General features: G+C 49.9%; 1 protein-coding gene across 1 annotated transcript in view; it reads left to right on the top strand.

The window, feature by feature from the left end:
- Positions 1-20,613, top strand: part of VAV2 (vav 2 guanine nucleotide exchange factor) — a gene marked incomplete at its 5' end in the record, with an annotated part of 114,037 nt that overhangs the window by 524 nt on the left and 92,900 nt on the right. The gene's annotated exons all lie outside the window — the stretch shown is intronic.

Raw genomic sequence — 20,613 nt, 5'->3', positions numbered from 1 at the left:
ATGGGTTGGTGGTGTGCCTGGCAGTGCTGGCGTAACGGTTGGACTCAACCATCATAAAGGTCTTTTCCAACCTGAGCGATTCTGTGACTATGATCTAGGGGTTGATTTTTGCTGTGTTCTTAGGGAAGGGAGATCAAGCACTCAAGCTTTCTGCTTTAGATTACAAAGACTTTGGGATCAGTCTCTAAAGTACATGAGAAATGTCATTCTGGGTGGGAATCACAAGGTTGGATCTCTTGGAAGAGGTTGTAGGCCTGTGGATGGGGTGCTGTGCTGGGGTCAGGACTAAACCACTCGGGGGGGCTGAACCCCGCAACCCCAGCGGCCCATTCCCCTGTAGCGGTGTTACAAATCCTGTCAACACGGAACCCGGTTTCGTGCCAATCCTTTGCCCCACGAGCAGGTACGGACCTCGCACAGCCCGTCCCCGGCTGCCGCTGCCCACGTGCACGGCTGCCAGCGAAACAGCTTCACCCAAACCGTCCTCGGATCGCGAAGGTGGCCGGTGAGTTTCCATGGGGGTCAGGAAGCCTCATGCTGGGGTGAAATCAGTCCCCTGGGGGTTCTGCAAACTGCCTTGGGAGGAATTTTGTTTCTCCCAGACGTTCCTAGGTGCTGGCTGGATTTGTGCCCTCTGCCACCTAGATGGGAGTGGGGAGGGTGTGTGTTTGTGTGTTGCTGAACGAGACCCAGCTGCGAGGGAGGAAAATCCTACATGATTGTGACAAGCGGCTGCTGTTCCGATACCTTGGCTTTTGATGTGAACAGCATCAGGGCTGTGCTGTTACTCTGATGGATACCAGTCCCAGGGAAGCTATTACGCAGGACAATCGCTATATTCTTTAGTGTTAAAAGATTTATTAAAGCTTTCTATTGTTTTACCTATTTCGAGGTACCAGGCATAGGCTGCTGGAGGGCATCTTCTCTTCTGATTATCCAGAGAGTAGGTTTTCACTGCTGATGGGGATATATTATTTGATATTTATTGCCTAATTTATTTCTGGACCATTATCTGGAATGTGCAATTGCAGGGGCTTGTTTTATGAATTTTTTTGATTTATGAAATACAAGGCGGCTTTTGTTGTTCTGGGAATATGAATGCACAGAAGGAACCTTTTGGGCTGGGGAAAGAACTGCTGCTAATTAAAATGCTGCTTTATCGTCACATTGTCTCTGGCTTTGTGCTGTTTCAAACTGCCTCGGATGCCTGTTAATAGACCCTGGCGTTAAACACTGGAGCGTGTCAGCTGAACACGGCTTGCTTTCCTTTTTGGCCTGGTTAGGGAAGAGCTATTACTTCCTCCTGTTCACTTTTTGGGAGGATATTCAGGTTTTGTGACCTAGTGGTGGGTGGGGAGGATGGTTTGCTGTTCCCTCTTACTCCATTTGGATTTTTGGAGGACAATTTGGATTTTTAGGAGGTTTTGGAAAAGAAACTTTCACAAACTTCTGGGAAATTGCCTGGATCCATTTTCATGTGCCCTGTCATCTTCAAACAACCTGATGTACAGCCTTGTAAGATTTGGGGGGGCGCAGATTCTCTATCCAAAAACCTCGCTGATCTTTTTCCCAGTGCAGTTTTTTATCAATTTGGTGGAGGTATCAGCTGCTCAGGTCTGCACCACCCTAAATCCCTCTGGAAGCCTGTCAAAACATTCCCATTGTCTTTGTCACCTTTTATTCCCACGCTATCCTCAGATCCGCATTCAGCAGTGGCAAAGCAAATAAACAGGGAAAGATCTGCTGTTGACCAAAGCGCCTTTCCGTTTTGAGTCACGGTGAGAGCAAAAGGAGCCTCAAATCCACGTTCCCACTGGCCAAGCACAGACTTCACACACACAAAATTCTTCTGGAGCTATTCATTCCTTGGATCAATAGTGTTTTTCGGTTACAAGACACTTAGACCGTGTGGGAGTGTTTTCTGGACGGAGCACAGCAGCAGTCGACCGTTTAATTACGTAGAAACCTTGGTGGAGTGGTGCTGGGTGTTTCCTTTCTGGATGCCACTTAAGTAGTTATTTCTCTCCTCCAAACCAGAAGGCCAGTGAGAGAGCGATTACAAGCAGCGTTTGGGTTTGCTGCAGTGTGATTACCGAGCAGAAAGGCAGGGGCTTGCGTTCACCTGGGGCCAACCTGTACGCAAAGGGCTTGTCCTTTGGAATCCGCAGGGTCCTTCAGGGTTTCTCAGTGTAAGAAAACCACTAGTGCTTTAGACAAGGAAGAAAAATCGGATCCCTTGGTCTTGGCTTGACCAGCTGTTATTCCGAGAGAGGTTTCCGTAGCTCCCTTGGGCTTCCAAGAGGGCTGCAGCAAGGAAGAGCTGCCGTAGGTTGGATGGAGCCTCCTCCAGTGGAGCAAGCGTGGCTTGGGGCTGCTTGCATCCAGGAACGGGAGATTTTATCCCTGGTTTTGCTACTTCCTTGGGTTTTAAGCTTGGGGAGTTACTTCTTCCATACTTACTGTCACCAGGATAACAGCTGGTGAAACGGGATCGCAAACCATGTGGGCTTCTCCGGCTGAAATCCCGGTGGACCCGAAGAGCTCCCTCTCTGCCTTCGTGGGATGCTGGGTAATGGGCAAGCGCAGGCTTTTGCCAAGCAGATGCGTCATGTTTCTTGTAATCTGGGTTGCAGTGTTTCCCAGTTACCCAAGGGAGTCGAAAGGGCAGTTTAAACTGCTCACAGCCGGGTTTTTTTCCCCCTCCAATGTCCTGTTGTTAAGCAATCCCGCTGTGACGAGGGCCATGCTGCGTTTCATGGCAGGGGTTTCCAGAAGTGGCCCGGGATGCTGGGCACCTGTATTTCTCACTCTGCCCCTTTAAGACACCTTAAAAGAATATATTGTTGTACCGTTTTCTACAAGTTGGCTCTTAATTTTTTAAATCTTAGCCCTTTAAAGTGACTCAAAGGCTGTCCATAATCACCAGTGGCATCTGCAGAAGTGTGTTTCCGTGGCTGTGTCCCTGCTGCAGGATGCAGAAGCAGCTTAATATGTGCCCCTCCGAGTAAGAAAACTCCTGTTAATACTGTCTCGTCCCTAAGGAGGGTCTGATCCTGCAGGAGTGAGCACGGGGGTTCTCTGCAGGGTGCTGTGCCCAGGCTTTGCTGGTGCAGCCTGGCTCCAATAGAGAGATAAAAAGCAAGTGCTCATTTAGCGTGTGCTGTTGCACAGTTCTTCATGCACATTTAATAGCAGTGATGGTATAAAATGTAACTCTTATTGGACTTACTAATTTATTGGCACCAACTGTAATGAGATAAAATGTGCATAAATATGGATTAAACTCTTTATCACTCTATTAGTCGGCATGATGGTAGAAAGGTTCATTAAAGGGAGTTACTCATTTTCAATAACTTGCAGTAATGTACTATTTTTTTTGGAGAAATATAGTTCAAATATTCATAAACCTGTGGAGCGTGCCATTTATTAGTCTCCCGCTTTTCTCTCCTCCTGTCTTTAATTGTCCTGAATTTCTTAAGTTTCTGCACTGTTTCAAACAAAGCTATCAGGAAGGAATCCTTCCCGGAGAGGGTGGGGAGGCACTGGGACAGGCTGCTCATAGAAGCTGTGGATGCCCCATCCCTGGGAGTGTCCAAGGCCAGGCTGGATGAGGCTTGGAGCAACCTGGTCTGGTGGAAGGTGTCCCTGCCCATGGCAGGGGGTGGGACTGGGTGGGCTTTAAGGTCCCTTCTCACCCAAACCAGTCTGTGATTTTATGATTGTCAATTAATTGAATCCACCAAGGTTTGCTGGCAGGTTTGCCTCCTGGGTGGCTGATGGAGGACTCGTACGTGGCCTGTCTTGGGTGTCTGAAGTGCTGGGGAGGAGATGTGGGTGGTGGGGAGGGTGGCCCTGAGCGTCACACGCTTGAGCAAGAGCAGCCTTGGTGGGAGAGGACAGGGGAGCTGCCCCAGTATGTGTGGGGGCTAGCAGAGTGAGTGATGGGTGCCCTGTAGAAAGCGTTTGGTGTAAAGGCACCCCCTTCCTCGTGACGATGAGCCCTGGGGAGATCCAGGCTGTCCTCCCTTGGATGCTGTTGCAGATGTGTCCCTGTCTTCATCACCCAGCTCCCTGTGACTGGAGAATCTTCAAAACCAGAGGTCTCACCTCGCTGGCCGTGGGGACAAGGTGCTGAGAGAGCCACTGTGCCCCCAACCCTCTCTGACACCCCCCTCCCCACCCTCTTGCCAGAGTCAGAAACTTGAGTTTTCTGCTCGGTTTCAGATTGGAGGGTCGGGAGCGATGTCAGAATTATTTAGGGGATTAATAACTGAGAGTTGGTGGTTTGTGTTTCTGTTTCTCCGCTGAGAATTCCCCTCCCTCCATCATCTCTACCTTCACAAACAAGTCGGTATTGCTGCAGCAGTATTTTAGAGGCTGTCTTTTTAACATAGCTTGGGCATGTAAAGGGGAGAAAGGGAGAGATTTATATGCAATTATACAGGTAGTTGAAAATTTCTAGGCTTTTGGACAAATGGCTGCATTTTGGTGCTGTAACAAAGCAAGCCCAGCGCCTGCCCTCCCGCAGCTGACCCCCCGGCTGTGGGAGCAGCTCTCCTTCTCCCGGTCTTGACGTTTCGGTTGGGTTTTTTTCCTCTCCTGGCCTCTTGCAGCCCAGAACAAACCAAAAGCAGTGTGTTTTTCTGTACACACTGCGGAGTGCATGAAGTGGTAGCGTCCGGGAGCGGAACGTTTGGCACGACATCCCATCCCCGCCTCGTCAGTGCCTCGCCTCCTGCTTATTTACCATTTCCCCAGAGGACGGGACAGACCTTCCCGAGTTGTGTTCCTCTGTGCTAGTTCCTCAGACGGCTGCTACGTGGTGGTTTGGGTGCGTGTCGAGGAGATCCTATCGCAGAGGAAGACGTGTGATTGCCGTGTAACTCGCACAGTGCATGTGCAGTGGGTGGGGTGGGAAGTGAGAATTCTCCAAGAGCAGGGCGTGTGTATTCTTTTTTTTTTCTTCTTTAATTCCCGAGAGAGCAGTGGAGTAACTGGCCTGCCAAGAGGATTGTGTGTGATTGCATGTAAGAAACCAGGAACCAGCTTAACCCCTTCCCTGCCCAGCGCTGGAGGTGACATCCCCCCGGAGAAGGAGCCGCGTGTGCGCCGAGCCCGCGCTCTCCCTTGCGCTGCCCTCCACGTGCCTGCGCAGGGCAGCAATGTTGGCAGGGTTGCACTTTATGGAACGCTTTTCAGAAGCGACTGAAGTGCTTTGCTGACAAGCTGAAACTGCACGTGCCGTTTTGGTGCTGCCCACAGGGTTTTGGTGCTGCAGCCCTTGCTCGAGGGAGAGGCCCCGGCTCCGGGAGGCATACGGGAGCGTGGGGAAGGCAGCCCTGCCGTGGCAGCTTGCAGCGTGCCCATGCAGGGACCTCCCCACTTGATGATTAACTCCCCTGTTGCTTGGAGCTGTGGGTGATGTTTGGTCCCTCCCGTGCTGCTGGCGTTTGGTCAGCCAGTTTGCCCACGTGTGTTTTAACTGGCCTTGCTGGAACCGTGCTGGAGATCTGGATATTGGGATGAATGCTACCAATGGCAAAAGCAGGCTGGAACAGCTTGGGTTCTGGGTTTGGGGTTTATTTTCCCCCCTTTGCAAGCTTGAGGGTTCATTTGGGCTTGGGGTCTGCTTGTCTCACACTCCGTATGTACCGAGCTCTGTGATGCCTGTGAGCAGGTTGGTGTTGGGTGATGCTGTCGGACATGGGGTGAGGCAGGGACCCTCCTCCCATCCTCCAGTTCCCCGGCACCGTCAGGACATCAAACTGAGGTTCGTGGCAGGGCTGTCGTAGCAGCTGCAGTGTGTCCAGCAGATGTTTTCAGCCGGAACACTAAAAGTATGTACAGGAAACCCTGACGCTGAACTTCCCTAAAACACAGGGCAAATGAATCACAGATTTCTGCAGCTAGCCACGCATGTACCAGACTGTTCTTTCTGCGGCGTAGCACCGTGCCACACACAGGACCGGTACCGGTGCGGTGTTTGCCGTCAGAGATGTGGTAGGTGCTGCCACACCTCTCGTAGTGTATGTTTTTGGGCTCCAAATTCTGGAAACTTCACCCTGCTCTGAGTATTTTCTCTGAACTGTCTGGTGGACCATCAATCTACCTAGCTGCTGGTCGCAGTTAGCGTCAGAAGGGCATTATTTTGCTGTCTTCAGGGGGCCAGCAACAGCACCGCAGCCTTAAATTGTGCGCGGGCAACAAGTTGCCAATGAAATGCAGTTAGTCTTTGCTGTGCCCTAAAGCAAGACCCTCTGTGCAGCAGCTGGGTTTTACCAGCCCAGGCAGCGGAGCTGGAATCTGAATCACCAAGCTGTGTCCCCGGTGTCACCTCTTTGACCCGTTGGCATGCTGGGCTCCCACCAGTGCCATGGGAGCTGCTTACAGCCAGCTTTTTCTGCTTGGGATTAGGGCTGCTACCCCTAAGCGGGATACCCCTGTTTGCCCAAGGTCTCTGGTTATCAGGGCTGGGTTCTCTGCCAAAAGATACTTTGCAGCATCAGGCCTGCTCCTGAGGTTTCTTGGCCCAGAACAATATTCGGTTTTGGGATGGCTGTGCTCCCCTTGAACCTTTTGCCAGGCTGCTTACCTGCGGAGAAGCTCGGCTCCTGGCTGAGGGCTCTGTGCATCGCTGAGCGGGTGAGGACCAGCACCAGTAAACACTTTAGGGGGAGTTACTGCCACTTGCAAAGCTGCTCTGATTTTTGGGAAGCGCGGAGGAGATGTCCTGTAAGGCCTTTGGCACATGGGATCACAAGGCTTGCACTGTCCCATGGGCTCGGGGGCCCAGATGAAAAAGCGGCATCCCAGGACCCAGCTCCTGGGCTGGAGCGAGGGGAGAGGCTGCTTCCCCCCCTGCCCAGCGCTGATGGCCCTCTGGTATTCACCCCAGCAGAAGCTTTTAGCTGTGCCATGTCAAATTATTTCCAGTTTTTCCCCTTCCTCTCTCACCTACTTACACAAATTTGGTCTGTTTATGGATGTGCAGCTTCTCAGTGGAACTTAAAGAGCCAGAAATGTTAATTCTAGGAAGCTTTACTTTTTTTTTTTCCCCCCTCTTCTTGGCTGCTTTCCCCAGTATTTTTCCAAGGGGTCGCATTAAGGGGTATTATGTTTCAGATCAAACAAGTGTGGGCAGGATCTTTCGTAACTCCTGTAGTCTGGATGGGAGAATTCTGCTGTCAGGCCTTAAACAGCGATTGAAGTGTTTTAATGTGCAAGGAATCCAAGGTATTGATCAGGACATGGATAAATGTATATCCTTAATGTGTATGAAATTGATTTTCCTTTATCCTCTTGAACTGTCTGAGCTCTCCTTGAGGTAATATTAGACACGATTAGGGAGGGAAGGTTTTTGGTCCCTCTGCTTGAAAAACCTGTGGGTGGTAAAATACTTACCAGCCCGTGTCTCCAAAAAGGGGAGGGGGAAGAAGGCAGTCTCTCTTGTGTGACACAACAGTTTTTGCATATTGTTTGAAAAATGCCTGGTCTCGTTTGAACCACTCAGGATGTTCTTCCTTTATTATGTCATCAGGCATTTGAGATTTAATAATCCAGCGAGCATCATCGTGACTGAAAGATGCCAACAGCCATAGTTGGTAAAGACATACATGGTCTTTGTGTGTCTTGGGGCTCAATTAGTGCAGCTGCCATCTCTTGAGCTTAGCTGTTCAGTGTGCCTGTGCTCTGGGAAAGGAAGGAAATAGGTCCCAGGTAATACCACTTATTGGAATAAAAGGGAATTTTTTTTTAATTCTATAGTGAGATCTTCTATTTCATCACTGAGTCTTCTGTAGGTTTCTCAGCCTTTTGGAACTGCAGCGTCTGATGATGAGGCTGTCCCAAGGCCAAGTGCTTTGGTTACAAATAATTAACCTTTCTTGAAACATATTAACTTGGTGTGTAACTGTGGTTTAGTAGAACAGGCAAGAAGTGCAACTGTCACCCTGAAAGTACTGGCAACACTGAGCTCCACAAATCCCGGTGTCAGGGTCTTTCTGCACAGCATCCTCCCCATGAACCAGGAACTAAAACGGTGGGAAAAGAGCTTCTGTAGGAAACTCTGATTCCTCTTGGGGTAGGGGAGAGTTGGTAGAAGTTAGCACATGGAAATACCACCCCCGGACACAAACACCCTGATGGCGAGAGGAGCCTGGGTGTCCCAGGAGAGGGGCCCCAGGTGGGGTGCTCGGAGGAAGATGGGCTTTGGTCCGTGAGCCTGGGACTGCACCGTGCTGCTGCTGGATCGGTACTTTGCATGTGGGCAGTCACTTGTTGGGGCGAAATGTTAATGTTTCACAGCAGATAAACACAAAAAAAGTGTTGAAACCTCTGTTTCTCAGCTAGAGCATGGTTTTGGCGAGGTTTGCTGTTTGCCCCCCCTCAGTCTTGGTCCCCTGTGGGTCTGCCATGTTTCAAGAAACTTCAGGTTGCTGAGACTGTGAGTGGTCCTGTCCCGCTGCTACCCTTGTCTGGGGACAGTGGGGGGGCTTCTCGTCCCCTGCGCTTCGAGGGGGAAGCATCTCGGACTAGTTTTTTCCACTGACTGTCAGAATGGTCTGCTTGTTTGTTCTTGGAGGGCTTCCAGATAGGGTTTGGTTTTTTTATTCTTTTCCTTCAGAAATGAATTATTCCTTCAAAAACTCCCAGTACATTCAGGATTCCTCCCACCTGCCTGCTGCAGGCTGGGTGCTGGTGTGCACACATATGAGAAAGAGCAGGAAAACGGTGCGGAAAACCCTGGAGCTGCAGGGTGTTAGGGCTGTGGCAGGGGATGTGCTGGGTGCAGCAGATATGGGATCGGAGAGCTGGCACGGAACAATTTGCTTTGAACAGGTTTTAAAAAGCATCTAAACATCACAAGTGAGGCTGGGATGACCAAGACGTATGAAAACCATCTCTGAGGGTTGTGTAATTATCTTAAGTATCACTTTCCTTTTGGAAAAACGTGAGGGTTTCTCTTGGGGAAAGACGCCTTGGTGTTTTCCATCTCTTGCAGACCTTCCCTTGCCAGGCTCCAAACCTGGTGCGGGAGGGGAAATGGGGAGACTGTGGCAGGTGTGGTTGCGCAGCCCTTTGCCGTCCCTGCGGTGGGAGCGCGACGCTTGCTCGCCCTCGGTGCCTTGCTGTTGGCGAGCCTCAGATGGTGAGGCTGCAGCAGGCTTCCTTTACACCCTCAGTCTTCGTGGTGTGCATGAGAGTGAGACCTTCTCTTCCTCCTAATGATGCGTTAAAGCATAATCATGGCAGCAAGAAAGCAGACTTAATGCACCCTGGGTAAAGCTAATGATGTGGACACACTGCACTTCACAGTATTTGTCAGGGTTTTGTATTCCAGGCCTCTTGTTTGTAATTTTAGGAATTTTTGAGCCAGCGTGGACTTGGTAGATGTTTGCGGTCATTCCAGCTAATGAGTAAGGCTTGTGTGGGAGAGGCAGATTTAGCTGTGCTGGAGATTTCTCCCTGGCTGACAGATGGTGGGGATTTCACAGCCTGTTACTTAAGTATTAACCACCGTTTCCAAAATTTCAGGGGAAGGAGTGATGTGTAAATAGGTTGGAAGTAACTCGTGTATCGGAGCCAGCAGTTCGCCTGTTCTTCTGGGGCTTGGGATGATGATATTTCCCATCCTAAACCTAGGGCAAGGCTTCATCTTTCTGCCTTAATGTTGATGCCAGCTACCTTCTCTCCCCCCACGTGGGAGAGCTTATTTCCAGCTCTCCCATTTGCCACCTCCAAGGTCACCATGACTTTGGGCAGCTCTGAAGCATCTGTCTGACTTGAAGGGTCTCGAAGCCGCACCGCGATGCTCAATTGCTCTGCCACAGGCTGAAGCCTGAATGTGATGGAGCAGTGAGGACAAGTACAATATGTTGAAATTCTTCTTCTGTGTTGTCTGAGGAGTTGGCGTAGATGTAGAAGCAGCAGTTTGTCCAGGCCCTGCAGAATGGTGGCAGCAAAGCAGCAACAGACCTGGCAGTCCTGTGCTGTTATCCCACATCCTTTAAGAGTTGTCTGGTTGAAGACAGTTGGATTACTCACTCGAGTAGGGAGGTAGTTGCAGAGAGATTTGCATCATACGGTCCTTGAAGATGCGATGGCTGTCACTTAAGTGCAGTGTAATGGCTTTCCAAAAGGTGTACTCCTCTCTCACTTGGTTTTGTGCATCTAATTTAAAATATATCCGGAGAGAACTGATGCAGAAGTGGGGCTCTGACAAAGAAAAGCTTTGCTCATGTTTTTCTTTGAGAAAACTCTACAAAGACCTTTCCCCATACACCGACCGTTGTGTCGGTGCTACGAGTGTGCCCTAATCAACAGAGCTGGGGATCCTGGGAGGAATTTGGGTGATAATGGGGATGTTCCTGTGGTACGTTGGTCTCTTCTGGGCACGTGCAAAAGACAAAGCAGCTGGAGGTTGTGCTGGGGGATTAATGTGGAAAAAGACCTTGGAGAGCTGGGGTGTGAGACAGTGGGCTCTGGACCATTGCTGTCTGCTGTCCCGGTGACGTACCTGAGCCTGATGGGGACAACAGCTCTCCGATGGGAAGGAGAAACTCGGTCTTCCAAGCCAGTGGACTGTAAAGATTATTGGAAAAAAAGGGAATGCATTTCTTTCATGCGGAAATAGTGCTTCAGCCCCTGTACATAGAGATTTATCAAAAGGACCTCTGTGCTCCAGAAGCAGAGCTGAGATCACAGTTCCTTGCAGATGTGAATTGAACCGAGTCCCACTTCTAGCAGAGAGGAACAACCATTGTACAGCGTCAGTCTATCTTCAACCCCTCACTTCAGTTCTGCTCCCAGGCTCTCTTTGCAGCAGCTAGATTTGCACAGCAAGTTAATTTTTCTTTAAAAACTAGTTTTCTGGCTCCTGGCAATAAGGCAGTGAAGGTGGCTGCGAGGGCTCTGCGGATGGGCACAGCAACGTGGGACGCTGGTGAGCAGCAGCAAAGAGCCCACCAGTTCCCCGGAGGGGCTGCTCCGGCGGCCCGGGAAGTGTTAGAGATGGATCCACCAGCTTGTAGGTCTGTTCTGTTTTGCTTCGCTTTTCAGCTGGGATATTTGATCCCATTGTAGGAGATGCTGAATGGGAAGCTAATTTTAAGCATTTTCAGCTAATGCAAGTTTGGGGTGTTCTGATTTTTGTAAACCTAGCTGACAGCTGCTCCGCGGGAATCTAATTTTTGGGACTGAGTGCTCAATGGGATTAGACTTTTATGATGTCTTGGAGTCATGCACAAAGATTTATTACCCACTAGGAGAGTCTGTGGCAGGACCTGGAGTGTATTGGCCTGGAAGGGGAAAAAAAACCCATTGACCTTGAATGGTGGTTTTGAGGTAAAGGAGGAAGTTGGGCCACAGTCACTAACCCGTGTTTGATTTAAATATGAAATTTTATTTAAAAACATGCATGCCTAGAAAAATCTACAGTTGGGAAGCAGATAAACTTTTGGTTAAAATCCAGTCTGCAGGGGACCGTGTGAAGGACTCTTGCCTTGAGGCCTCACTTGACTCTGTTTGCTCAGCCCGTGTCCTCCGCCGGCCAAGTCCCAGTGTGCGCGCTGCCTCCCGCCCTCCCCCTGCCTTTTTTCATAATATTGTTCTAATTACTGGAGTGTGAAGAATTGACTCTTGAAATGCCTCTTGGCAAATTCCATTTGTGCATTGATGAAATTTCCCCTTGCTGCAGTCTCGCCATTAGCACCGGCTGCGTTCGGCCCATCCTGGGATCAAAACTTCTCCTCCTCCACCCTTCCCGGGCAAACGGGGACATGCTCGTTATCATGTTGGTTGGAGATCATAAATGTCAATGGGAGATGAGAACGGGAAGAAAACGAGGGATTTGTGGGAGGGTGAAGGGTTAACACTTGTCTTCTGGGGTCCTGCTGGTATATCATAGAATCATAGAACGGTTTGGGTTGGAAGGGACCTTAAAGATCATCTAGTTCCAACCCCCTTGCCATGGGCAGGGACACCTTGCACTAGACCAGGTTGCTCAAAGCCACATCCAGCCTGGCCTTGAAGACATCCAGGGATGGGGCATCCACAGCTTCTCTGGGCAACCTGTTCCAGTGCCTCACCACCCTCTCTGTGAAGAATTTCTTCCTGACATCTAATCTAAACCTCCCTGATTTCAATTTATACCCATTACCCCTTGTCCTATCACTACAGGCTCTTGTAAAAAGTCCTCTCCCAGCACCCTTGTAGGCCCCCTTCAGATACTGGAAAGCTGCAATGAGGTCTCCTCGGAGCCTCCTCTTCTCCAGGCTGAACAAGCCCAGTTCTCGCAGCCTTTCGTCATAGGAGAGGGGCTCCAGCCCTCTGATCATCTTCGTGGCCTCCTCTGGACTATATGCTTTCACAGTGCTGTTTCTCCTGATGAGCTGCCAGATGTAGTTTTTTGGGGGTGGCCTTTTGGCCTTGCAGACATCCCTGCCTCGGTGCGGCAGTGTGAGCGGTGAAGTTTACTGGGTGCACTGGGACAGGTGGGGATAGCTGCAAGGCTCTGAGAGCAGAAGCTCAGCTGGTGGCTTAGGGGAGGGTTGTAGGGCTGAGGTGGTTGGGGAGGTTGAGCTCTGAACCCTGCTCGGAACAGGGGTGTTCTGTGATTCATTCTGTGATTCCGTGTTTGTGGTGGTACTTCTGTCTGTGCGGGGTCGTGGTCCTTCCTTTCTCACACTGGCTGTCCCCTGAGGAAGGGGCTTGCTGGCCCTGCCTGGAGCCCCTGCTCTCTGGCTGGGTGCGTGGGCTCGTGGCACTCCTGTGCCTCTAGCATCATCCGTTGATGGTGCAGAGGGTTCGGGGTGTATGGCTGATGTGCTCTCAAAGTGGGGTATTTCCTTTAAAAACAACATCACGATAGGGTTGTTCCTAGAGTCCTTGTTTTAAGGAGTAGAGAGCACTTGAGTAATGCTTTGGGGTTTTTCTGCAGTTGTGAAAGGCTGAAAAATAAAACTGAAAGCTCAGTTAGCAAGTAATTGCAAGGTTCCCAGGACTGAGGCTTTAAGAAAAATGCCGAAGAGGAGGATTTTTTTGTCATAAAGTTAGAGACTGGGTAGCTTTGGACCATCTCCTGATTCCAGAGCACTTGGGGTAGGTCCGTGCAGCAGACTTGTGCTGTGAAATTACAGGTTGCTTCTCTCTGGTTTTCCCTCATCCCTGCGCTTGCAGCCGGGGAGCTGGACCAGCTGGTCCTGGAGGGGGGAGCAGGGATGGGTTGTTTCCCTTGAACTGCGTGTGGGTTGTGCTCCCAGCAGCAAAGGACCTGGGGACTGGGCTGGCCTGAAGCACTGGTGGTTTTGGCTACTGTGAAGTCTCCTCCTTTACGATAAAAGCTGCCCAGGAATCCTCCCTGCAGGATAGACTATGGGCTGCAGAGGCATTTGGCTGGATCCTGATTGACTTCGTCAGAGGAACTGAAACATCAGGGAACCAAAACCCATCCCAACGGCTCTGCACCACTGTTGGCTGCCAGCCCTGGCGTGGGACTGGGATGGGTGGCCAGGCTGGGCAGGGGAGAGGACAGAGCTGTGGTCTGAGGACAGCCTGGTCCTCTATGCTCCTTGGCAGGGGACCCTGCAGAAGAGTGCCACCGCCTTGGTTCGTGCTGCTCAGCTTCCCTCTACAGATGCACTGGGGCTCAGCAGGCCTGCAGGCAGCCTCTCCCACCTCTCCAGCAGTTTTCTGGCACATAAAAGGGTTGAATTGCCCCTTTCAGCAGCGCGTGGTACACCTCCTGCCTCTTCCAAGGTGCCTCTTGATGGTCAGTGGCTCACAGAAGAGCAGTTATCCTTCCGAGCAGCGATAGAGCCTGAACCTTCACCACCTCATCACACCGATTTGTCGGCTAATCAGGCTTAACCCGACAGGGGAAGGGTTTGGAAAGTGATGGAAGGTGGTGAAAACCTGCCCTGGATAAGGCTAAAGAGAAACTGGCCCAGGGGACACCAGGGGCGGGTGGTCTGCGGCCAGGGATGCTCAGCTTTGGGCATCTTGTTTTAACAGTGACAGGGACTTTCAAACTGCAGGGAGGGGGCAGTGCCAGAAGCCTTGGAAGCAGGTAATAAGAGATGCAGGTGGTGTGGCTGGGGAAAGCTTTTCAAAAGCAGGGGTTTGCTGCGCTGGTTGCAAAGCTGTCGGGTTCGGTGAAGTCGCAATTCCACACACCGTGATACGTAACGGGCACTTCTGTTTGTCCCAGGTGTAAAACAACCAAAAAAACATTTACCTTCAGGCACTTTGCTCCTCCCAGATACTTCTCCAGCTCTCTCTTGCCACAGAAGCCTTGTAGGGATCGATTAAAACAAGTCGCCGCAGTTCCTGTTCGTGTAAGCTGTCTGAAGGACGAGCAGATCTTTAGATTTTTGTGGTTTTGCTCCATTCTATTTCTAGCTCCATCAAATCCATTTTTACCCTCTTCTCCTCTGAAACATAAACGAGTAAATGCCATAACAAGGGCACACTTAAGGAAAAATGAAGCATGACTATAAATACGAGTGACCCAACTAAAAGAAAGGTCAGATGAGAGACATTAGGCAGGAGTGTTCGTTAAGGAAGGGGATGGGGGTGTAATTTAGCTTCCTGGTTTACCCGTGTGTTTAAAGCTGGTTGGGGGACCCATGGAGAGAGAAGAGATGGAAGATAGGAAGAGGGAAGCTTTCCTGTGTGTCTGCATTCTGGGCAATACCGCAGGTGAAGTGGAAGGGGCATTTTGTTACCTGTGATTATTTGTGGTGCACTTAGTATTTTGGGAAAAAATTCACTCCCTGGTTTGTGGGGAGGAAAGGCTCTTAATAGTGTGACCCTCGTGGTGCTTCTGTTTGGAGAAGGCAGAGCTGTTTGCCTTTCTGCTCCTGGGCCGAAATGTTTGCAGACTCCATAAAGGTTTTTTTTACTCTGGGCAGTTTGGAGCCTGACCTGAAATTTGGATTTCCCGTGCTGAGGCTGGGGGCAGAAAGCTGCTGCCCCACCACCCAGCCTGGGGCTGGTGGTTCCTACTGGAGGCATGTGCATGAAGAAGGAAATACCCAGAGTTACTTAAGGAAAAAGGAATGTCTTGGAGACAAGCTGATGTCTCAGTAAGGCAACTCCTACTACGTGGGGCTGGGAAGGAGTTTCCCGCCGGGGGGATTGGGTGTAACGATGCTTTTCAAGGCTTTGCTGTGCCTGCCGATGCCTTGCCACCAGTCCCAGCGTGTTTCTGTCTGTCCACGTGTCTCTTCCTGCCCGCGTCCCTGCCTAAAGCTCTCCAGGTATTCCTGCAAGGCTGGAAATGCATCCAGGTGATGGCAGGAGGAAATGGCAGTACAGAGAAATCCCTCTATGGCATGGACCAGGCGAATGGGGATTTATCTTGGAGATTAACTGGGCTCTTCTTCTCATTTTGCTTTTCCTGCCATGAAATTCAGTTACCTGAACCTAAGAGAGTTGCTCTAGGTCTGCACCATCTGGGGCAGGTGCAGTAATAAAACCATTTCAGTCCTCCTTTGTATTTTGGAGGGATAGCGATAATTCCTCTGGTGCGGAGGCTTATTTCACTTCGTTAATACCTGGGTTTGAACAGTTCCCTTTCTTCCTTTCCTTGCTCAGGGCTGCAGCTTCAGAAAGCTCTCTTCTCGAGGAGATTCAGTGTGTGTACACACCACGTGAAGTCAACAGGGGCTGGACTTCAAAGTGAAGCATGTGAATAAATATTATCCTGACTTGAGGCTACCATTTGTTCTTTTTCTTCCGAAACAAAACAAATTCATACATGCCTTCTCAAAGGACGGAATTAATCTTTTTTTTTTTTTTTTGAACCACTGTGGCGATGGCAGCACTTTAGTATTTACTCAGCTTTGCTCAGATGATGACCTTATCTGCCTCTCTCAAGTGTATGGGCTTTGCTGTTTTGCAGGATGGTGGGTTTTATTATTATTTTGGAGGGAAAATACTGTAGCCAGGGCCAAAATCCTCTGCTCTTGCTCTCATGGCTTCCATGGGTCACCAACAGACCCTGCTGCGATGGGAAAGCCTGGGAAGATGCTGTAAACTCAAACCTGAACCTTGGAGGATCAGGAGGGTGTTTGTGTAAGGCTCCGGGAGCTGAACATGGGCTGTGCCAGGGCTAAGTAGTTTGCTGTGGGATTTGCTCCTGGGAAATGCCTGCAACAGGCAAATCCTTGTGTCCCAGCTTGCCAAAAGAAACCAGTAGATTTGGGTGTCACAATCAGAGAATCACTAAGGTTGGAAAAGACCTACAAGATCATCCAGTCCAACCATCACCCCAACACTACCCTACCCACTAGATCATGTAGACATGGTGCTTGTGGACGCATCCAGACATCCCATCGCTGTAGGGCTTGACTTGCAAAAGGGTGTTGAGTACTTGCCCTCTGAAAATCGGGGCAGTTAATAACTGCCACAAGCCCTGCACCCAAATCCATCAGGTCTTTGGATTTGTAGCTCCCTTGGGTGGGCGACAGCTGGGGTATTGCTGTGACATTGCCGTCCCAGACGCATCTTGCTGTCTGGTTCGACTCTCCTGCGCAGCTCTGCGCAGGGAAAGCCTTCCTGCATAGAAAATAATAAAATAAAATTATACCATCAAATGTTTTATGTATGAGGAGGCATGGGCTGTCAATAATCCTCAATGTTTTTTAATGCGAACTCTCTCTGCGTTTCTGCTACTGGCTGATGACACCAATTAATTTTATTGTTTGGAAATAATCTTCTGTGGTGTGTGATTTGCACGGCCCTAGCCTTATGCTTTCTAATGATTTCTCTATTAATTTCACTGCTGCCAATAAGCTGAAGATGCCTTTCAAGTGGAAAGGGAAACATGACCTAATACCATGGATAAAATATTAGCAAGAGCAAATTAAATCCTGGTTAGCAGTGTTAGGACCCCCAGCTGCTAAAGACAGAGGAACCGGTGGAGCGTAGCAGTGAGCAAAGAGCTGCACGTGCCGCATATGGATGCACAAGAGCGTGGAGCAGTCACTTCTTGAATAGCTTTAAAATTCACAGGGAGTCAGTGTTTTTGTCCCCTGCTGCTCCAGCCCTGGTCAGAAAAGAGTTGACCCTGATAAATTAAATTTGTGCGCCTCCCTGTGTGCTAGAAATGCTGCGGCTGGGCTCGCCCGACTGTAGCAGTGGTCATGCTTTGTTTTCATTCACACTTCTTGGTCTGAAGATGAGTCTGACGAGAGCTCCGCTGCAGCGTTGACTTTGCCACGAGGACGTGTGCCTTTGCCATGTTGCGTCTGAGTGTAAGGATGGAGCTCTGTGGAGCAGCTCCCCGTGTCCGGTGGGACAGTGGCAATGAGCGGGGGGGTAGTGTCGTTTATTTTCGTGATTTTCAGCATCACGATCCATGTATGGGCATCCTCAAGCTGTGTCCTTTTGTACAACCTGCACTCATCTTCCAGAATACCCCAACCCAAGATTTATATAAAGATTTCCAGCGCAAACTGGGGTTAATGACTTGGGTACTTGTTATCTGCAAGTCCCCCTTTGCAACATGTGGGTGCTAGCGAGCGTGCTTCAGAGGGCTGGGAGGGGAGCTGTGGTTTACAGTTGTCGTCAGCCCCAGCCAGGGTGAAAAACAGAGCTTTTTAGTGATGGCCTTGTAGAAATATTCAGGTGAATCCCAGTCAGGCGCTGCCACGCACGCACATACCCACGAGTAACCTTGGGGAGAGCATCTTTACCTTCCCGCGAGTCTCACTGGTTACGCTGAATCTGTCCCAAAATCAGGGAATGAAGGTTAAAATTATGATGACGTTGCGTGAAATTGCCCTCCTTCAGGCTTTGGAAGAGGTCTGTAGTCTTGGTGTGGCTGTCGGCACGCTCGGGGCTGGGGCTGGCTGTCCTCATCCGTTTCCTTCTGAGAGGAAAAAATGTTCCTGTAATGCATGAAAATACCATCACATCAATATTGTCTAAGTGAAGCGAGAAAGTGGGGAACAAAAACAAATCGATGCTGGTTGTGACCAAAATATTTATGTGAAGATTTGTATAAATATACAAATATTTACTGCTTTAATGTTTTAGGTGCTGTGGAGTTTTGTGGTTCCTGCATAGAAATATGAGGCAAAGGAGTTGGTAATCAAGGATATGGGCTTCTGGGCTGACGGCTGGGAAAGGGTGAGGGGCTGAAAGCTCGGCAAAGAGCCCGGGTGGTTTGTCACGAGGAGGCTGGACCCGAGGAAGCGCTGGGGCTGTGCCCTTGCAGGTCGGGGCTGGCTGTGGGGTTGAAGCTGCGCTCATGTCTGCTCGCTCTCCTGCTTACAAACATCTCCCGAGATGCAGGTCATTGGGAAACTATGGGGCTTTCGGACACCCCGAAAGCGGTGCTCCCCTCGGCTGGAGTTGTTGCTGGGTGCTTTATTTTGAATGGGAATCTGTGTGGGATTTCAGTAATTTCATTTTTCCCCTACCTTTTTAGTGGTGAAAACATCCGTAAACACCAGGTTTTCACAGAACTGGATCATGACAGTGGGGCCAGGAAGAAAACAATATAATGAAAATATAAAATCGTTGTCAGGAGTGATGGGCGGATGCAGGCAAGGTGCTGCTGTGGGGCTGCTCGGGGTGGTGTTTCGGTGAGGATGTGCTTCCCCCGGCAGGGTCCCTGCATCTCCGCAGCCCTGTCCGTCTGCTTCCAAGGAGTGCCACTGCATTGACTCACAGAGGGTCCCTTCCGACCCATCCCGGAGCGCTGGCTAAAAAGCAGAGCGATGCTCGGGCTGTCTCATCTCCCCTGGGAGCTGGCTTTGGACGCCTTAATGGTCTCTGATAAAATGCTTATGGTTGGATCAAAGTCTGAGCATGAGTTTTCTGTTGGCCTCGGGTTTTTTTGGGCTGGGTCCAGGATTATAGAGTGAAGTCAAGCCCTCCCGGAGGGTAAGTACGAGCACAAAGCTGTTACAGCTCTGACTTCACGGGGGAAGTTACCGAAACTCAGTGCCTGCTCTTTTCTGAGTCACAAACAAACTGAAGCTTCCATTTTTTTAATTTGCCCTTTAAAAAAAAAAAAAACCCAAACACCAAACTTCTCAAAGAAACTGGATTTCAGCACAAGCAAAACAGGCAAAAAGCAAAAGCCACCCAAAATCCAAAGGTGCTTGCCAAGTCCAGCACCCACTGCCCCGGCTGCATCCCTGGGGTTATCTTTTCTTCCATTGCTGTTGCTGTGAAGGGAACACGCCAGCTCTCGTTCATAATTAATGGTTTTCCAGGCTGTTTCTGCAGGGAGAACGAGGAGGACAGTGAGAATCACCTTCATTTATGCACCCGGAGTGGTGCCTCTCGCCCTGGCAGCCCTGCTCCACGTAACAGTTACTTTAGGTACCCGATTAGGGGTAAATAGCGTTGTAGTACTGCGGTGACATTTCTTGCTGTGATGCTTACTTCCCTTTTCTCTCCCTTATGGACTCTAATCTTCCAATATTATAAGAAGTGAGGAGTAATGGAGCTATTGGCCTTTTTAAATATGTATGAACTCCTCAGGAAAGCCGGAGAAATGAGGAGCGAGGAAGACAGGGAACAGATGTGAGATGGGCTCACAGCCGTATCATTTGACATGCGTGGTTGTTTTTTTTTTCTTTTCCTGATGTCCTAAGTGATTATTTAAAGGCAAAGCATAACATTTCTGTTCTTTTCATATATACATTATTGTTTTTTAAAAGACGACTATGTCTGGGACACAGCTGTGATTGTGTCACAGAAAGCTGAGTGTGCAGTTCTTGGGTTTTTGCTGCTGGCAAACAGCGATGTTTTCTGTCTCTTGTCGGGGTCAGTCTAGAAGATGACTCGGTAGGATGGGCTCTGTGGGATATGGTGATTTTTGTGACAGACCTGCACATATATATTTGTTGTGATGGGCAGGTTTGGCTTCTGAGTGCCGAATGGGTCCATCCCACCTCCGTCATCCTTGTTCCTCCAACTGTGCGCTGTGCCATGACACAGGGCAGATGCTCCCAGTTGCTTCCGTTTGCACTTTGCTGGTAAATGGCTTTGTGTTATTCCCAAACGCTGGCACAAACAGCGGAGGTTTGTGGGAACAAGCTCTGCTTCGCAGGTGACTCCGGAGGCATCCGGGGGAGCTGTGCAGGTTCGCCGTGGCAGGATGTGTCCCTGCACGGGCCGCCTCGTGCTCTCACGATGGAGCAAAGCATCTTCTCGCTGCCTGAGCAGTGCTGGCAGGCAGCGGGTTCCAGCAGGTCACTGACAGCTTAGGTTTTCTCATATTTCTTTTTTCTTTTTACATTTGTTTATTATTTCCCCAACCAAACTGTTAACTGAAAACATGCCTAATTTTGGCTGAAACTCAGCTAATCGTTTTGTCTGAAAAGTGCTTTTCTTTGAGAAGATTCACGTCCTTTTTTTGACACAAGGTGCTTTTTCTTCATTTAAAACCAAAATTTTATTTAATCTACAGTTATTTTTCTCTGAGACCTGATCCAGCACTGGGAACTGTACAGTTCCCAGAGGAACAGCAGGAGCAGACCCCACTCGGGTCACCCTCTCCTTCCCTCCTGCTGCGCAGCCATCACATCTCCCCCCTCCAAAATGAATGATTCAGGCAGCGGGCCCAGCGCAGGGAGGAGTGCCCTTGCAGCCAGT

The sequence above is a fragment of the Eurypyga helias genome, unplaced genomic scaffold (assembly GCF_000690775.1).
Source record: "Eurypyga helias isolate BGI_N326 unplaced genomic scaffold, ASM69077v1 scaffold10268, whole genome shotgun sequence".
NCBI classification, from domain to species: Eukaryota; Metazoa; Chordata; class Aves; order Eurypygiformes; family Eurypygidae; genus Eurypyga; species Eurypyga helias.
The sequence above is the reverse complement of the archived record's forward strand: the minus strand, read 5'-3'. Positions and strand labels throughout refer to the sequence as shown.